Source organism: Phyllostomus discolor, chromosome 2, assembly GCF_004126475.2.
Source record: "Phyllostomus discolor isolate MPI-MPIP mPhyDis1 chromosome 2, mPhyDis1.pri.v3, whole genome shotgun sequence".
NCBI classification, from domain to species: Eukaryota; Metazoa; Chordata; class Mammalia; order Chiroptera; family Phyllostomidae; genus Phyllostomus; species Phyllostomus discolor.
The window spans coordinates 44,587,042-44,592,136 of record NC_040904.2 but is presented as its reverse complement, the minus strand read 5'-3'; the positions used below and the strand labels follow the sequence as shown (position 1 = coordinate 44,592,136).

Genomic DNA, 5,095 nt, shown 5'->3' with positions numbered 1-5,095 from the left:
GGAGTTTTGTTCTGTTCTTTCATTTGGGCTATATTTTTTGTCTCCTCAATTTGGCAGCCTCCCTGTGTTTGTTTCTGTGTATTAGGTAGCACTGCTTTGACTCCCTCTCTTAGAAGAGTGGCCTATCTGGATGATTGTGGCTTCTTTAAATCCTTGGTTGTCGGACTTCCATACAGATCCATTTTCTGAAGAATCTGGTGATATTTGTTTTGTAGTCTAGCTGTAATTTTTGTTGTAGTTGTGTGAGAAGTGTGTTTACTTATGTCTCCATCTTGACTGGAAGACTCATTTCATTTAAATTGTTAAATTTATTAGTGTGGACTTCTAGTCAAGATGGTGGCATAGGCAGAAATGGCTCACCTCCTCCCACAACCACATCAAAACTACAACTAAAATATAGAACAACCATCACTCAGAACCATCAGATTGAGTGGAATGAAAGTCTGACAGCTACAGAGTTAAGGAAGCCACATCCATCCAAACTGGTAGGAGGGGTGAAGACATGCAACATGCACATGTGGTGGATAAAAGTTCAGGATGGATATCTAGGCAGCAGGGAGTCCCAGACCCATACAAGGCTTCACAGCCTAGGGTTCCGGTGCCAGGAATATAAGTCCCCACAATTTCTGGCTGCAAAAATCAGTGGTGATTGAATCAGTAGAATAATCTGCTGGAGGCCCAAGAAGTTCCTCTTAAAGAACCTACACACAGACTCACCTACCCAGACTCACTTCCTCTGAGCTGCAGCACCAGAGTAGCAGCTTGAAAGTCACCAGTGGCATACAGGGAGGAACTGAAGTGGCAGCCATCAAGGTGAGCACAGGCCATTGTCCCTTTTCTGAACCTTCTCCAACAGAGTTGGCAAGCTGGTACCATAATTGAGACTCCCTCAACTTGGCTAACACTGTTTTTTCACTTTAGAGATCCCCTGAGACTCCACCCCACCCAAGTTAATAGCCCACCCAAGATGCTTTTCCTTATGAATAACTGGTCTTAACTCATGCTTCACAACATCCTAAATTCTCTCAAATGAGCAACAGCTGGCCTCCATGAGCCCCAGGCCAGGCACCAGCAGCAGCCAACCTAGATTCACAGTTTGGCTTCACTTGGGAATCTCCAAGCCCACCCCAAGTAGCAGCCATCTCAGATTGCTTTATAGCTCAGGCAGAGTGGCCCCAGGCAAAACACATGTTGGGGCTGACCTTGCCCTGAGCCACCTGGAAAATCCCAGAGCCTGCGTACCCAGTGGTCAGCCACAGACCATGTCAAGCACCACCCCTGCACCTGCACAGGTGATACTCCACAGAGGGCAAAGGGTGAGGTCAGTGGTCACAACCAGTCTTTGCAGCTGGCTGGCATGGGTAAATTCCTCCCACTGACCTGCCAACAGCAGTCAAGGCTCAACTACAAGAGGAGGGTGTACTCAGTCCTCACAAAGGGCATAGCTCCAGTGCCCAGATTAGGTGATAAGGGAGGCTGTGCCACAGGACCCTACAGAACACCTATTACATTAGGGCACACTAATAAGATATGAAGTCAAAGCAGCTCTACCTAATACATAGAAACAAAAGGAGGCTGTCAGAATGAAGAAACAAAGAAACATGGCCCAGATGAAAGAACAGATCAAAACTTCAGATAAAGAGCTAAATGAAATGGAGATAGGCAATCTATCAGATGCAGAGTTCAAAACACCAGCTATAAGAATGCTCATGGAATTTAGTTAGGACCTCAGGAACAAAAAAAGATCCAGTGAGAAATGAAGGATTCACTAATTGAAATAAAGAACAATTTACAGGGAAACAACAGTAGGGTGGATGAAACTGAACATCAAATCAGTGATTTGGAACATAAGGAAGCAAAAACCAACCAATCAGAACAACAAGAAGAAAAAAGAATCCAAAAATCTGAGGATAATATAAGCAGCCTTGGTATAACTTCAAGAGGTCCAACATTTGCATCGTAGGGGTGCCAGAAATAGGAAAAAAAAGAGCAAGAAATTGGAAATCTATCTGGAAAAATAGTGAGAGAAAATTTCCCTAATTTGGTGAAGGAAATAGATAGGCAAGTCCAGGTAGCAGAGAGAGTCACAAATAAGACAGATGCAAAGAGGCCCACTCCAAGACACATCATAATTAAAATGCCTAAGTTTAAAGATAAAGAGAGAATCTTAAAAGCAGCAAGAGAAAAGAAATTAGTTATCTACAGGGGAGTTCCCATAATATTGTCAGCTGATTTCTCAAAAGAAACTGCAAGCTAGAAGGGTTTGGCAAGAAATATTCAGTCATGAAAAATAGGGACTCATAGCCAAGATAGCTCTACACAGCAAAGCTATCATTTAGATTGAAGGGTGGATAAAGAGCTTCCCAGACAAAATAAAACAAACTAAAGGAGTTCATCAAAACCAAACCATTATCAAATGAAATGCTAAAGGGGCTTTTTTAAGAAAAAGAAGATCAAAACTATGAATAATAACATGGTAATAAATATATGTCTATCAACAATTGAATCTAAAAAACAAACTAAGCAAACAAGAAGAACAGAAACAGAATCATAGATATGGAGAGCATTTCAATGGTTGCCAGGTGGGAGGGTTGTGTGGAAGAATAGGTTAAGAGGTGAGGGGATTAAGAAGTACAAGTAGGTAGTTACAGAATAGCCATGAGGATGTAAAGAACAGTATAGGAAATGGAGTAGCCAAAGAACTTATACACATGACCCATGGATTTGAACAATGGTGGGGACATTGCCTGAGGGAATGGGGTGTTCTGCATGAAGGGGGGCAAAGGAGGAAAAATCAGGACAACTGTAATAGCATAATCAATAAAATATAATAAAAACAAAGATAAAATAAAAATAAAAATAAATTTATTGGCATAAAAGTATTTATAATAGATCTTTTAAATTTGTTCAAGGTCTGAGAATCCCTATTAACTTCAATCTTTTGTTTCAATATTGGTAATTTGTGTTCTCTCTCTCTTTTCTTCTCTTTCTTGATCAATCTTATAAAAGGTTTATCAATTTCACTAATATTTGCACAGAACCAAGTTTCAGTTTTCTTTCTTTCTTTTTCTTTCTTTCTTTCTTTCTTTCTTTCTTTCTTTCTTTCTTTCTTTCTTTCTTTCTCTTTCTTTTCTCTTTCTTTCTCTCTCTCTTTCTTTCTCTTTCTTTCTTTCTTTCTTTCTTTCTTTCTTTCTTTCTTTCTTTTCTTCCTTCCTTCCTTCCTTCCTTCCTTCCTTTCTTTTTCTTTCTTTCTTCCTTTCTTCCTTAGATAACAAGATTCTCTTTATTGACGACTCCAATCATATTTTAGATACAGCAGTTTTGAACTCAAATACTTAAGAGAAAACAAGTTAAGATTGCGTTATCCTGCAACTCTTTACCAGTAACATATTGCAGAGCAAAGCCACTTGGAAGGAGGGTGGAAGGGAAGGGGGAAGTGAGGGAGGGAAGATAAAGAAAAGGAAATAAGTTGATCAAGTGGTTTTTTTTATTCATGCATTTATTTAATTGTATTTTTCCAATACTATTTATCTCCCTTATACACTTTTTCCCACACCACCCTTTGCAATAGCCACACTGTCGTTCATGTCCATGATTTTTTCCCCTTTTTTGCTCGATCCCTCCACCCCCAACCACTGCCCCTGCCCCCTGCCAAGCTGTCAGCCTGCTCCCTGTGTGTGTCTATATTTTGCTTGTGAGTTCATTTTGTTCATTAGATAAAATCCTGGCAAGCACAGCTCATTTCTGAAGATGATTTTCTAAACGTTTGCAAAATGGACCAAAATGGAAACTCCTTTAAGAACCTGAAGGGGTGGCGTGTTAAAAGCTATGATTATCCAGTACCAAGTGTTCCAGCCTTCAGTTGCCAGCCACTTCCTCTTCCTGTTCCCACGAGTTAGCGTGGTGAAAACGTCTTCCCTGTGATTGTTTTCATTTCTTTCTTGGCATCTGGGTGCGCACTGTTCAGCACCTTGAGGAAGTGGGATGTTTTTGTCCACATATGTATGTGACTATAGGTCTTAGAGAACCTGATGTGGTAATGCAGGTAGTCCTGGAACATGTGGATCAGGTGGATGGTATTATTGGGAGCACTGGAGTTGGTGAGGTGAGGGAACAGCACTAAGTAATATAGCAGTGTTGTCATCCACAGCAGTATCAGTGTCTTCCAGCTCCAGAGGATGTTGTCTGTGGCCCAAGAGGACCTGTGGGGTTGTGGGGCTGGCTCTGCATCCTTCTTTGAACTACTGCCTGAATACCTTCCCAGTGACTACATCACTGTCATCCCTAAACACAGTGCTGAAGACTACTGTTCCTGTCCTTTTGACTCAACACACAGGGTCTCATCATCCCTATAATGAATAACTGCCCTGCACTCTCCTTCCTTACCTTCTTCTTGGAACTGGAAGTATTTCTCAAAGACAGAGGCAAAAACAATTTGGTTTCAGCATGCCAGCCTGATGTACAATGGAATCCTCGGATGTGAATAGATACTCAAGGTCGTATAGAGCAAAGAGACATTGTGTATGGATTCTGGATCTACCAAGAAACTCCCATACACTCTCTTTAGCAACTCAGCAGCACTATGTGCCTGAAGTTCCTTGTAAAATTTCAAAGAAATACTGACCATCACTTGCTTTGTCTCCACTGGGATTTGAAAGATGACAGAGGACACCCCATCAAAATCTACAACTACTACTTCAACTCTCCTGGTTTGTTTCTGGCAGCTGCGTTCTCCAACTTCAGTGCAAGTGTCTCCTGGATGATGCAATTATTCATCCATCAGGACCCTGGTGAAGGCTGCCCTCCAAGCCTGAACCTGCCTGCCCCGCCGCCCTCTCCACCAATGCAGCCACTGCCGCTGCTTGCTGCCTTACCCACCTCTGCTCCTTTTCTTTACGGTGGGGCTATATTGTCTCTTTTATGGGCCTTTTCCCTTATCGTTATTATTTCCTTCCTCTACTGACTCTGAGTACAATTTACTCGCCGCTTTCTTGTTTCTGATGCTGGAAACGTAAGTCATTGATATTAAACCCTTGTTGCTTTTCTAATGTAAACATTTAAACCTATAAACTTCCCTCTAAGCACTGTTTAGGTA

At 41.6% G+C, this 5,095-nt stretch overlaps 1 pseudogene; it reads right to left on the bottom strand.

Moving 5' to 3' along the window:
• Positions 1 to 3,725: 3,725 nt before the first annotated feature.
• LOC114515204 lies at positions 3,726 to 4,776 on the bottom strand (annotated as a pseudogene).
• Between the last annotated feature and the right edge of the window lie 319 nt (positions 4,777 to 5,095).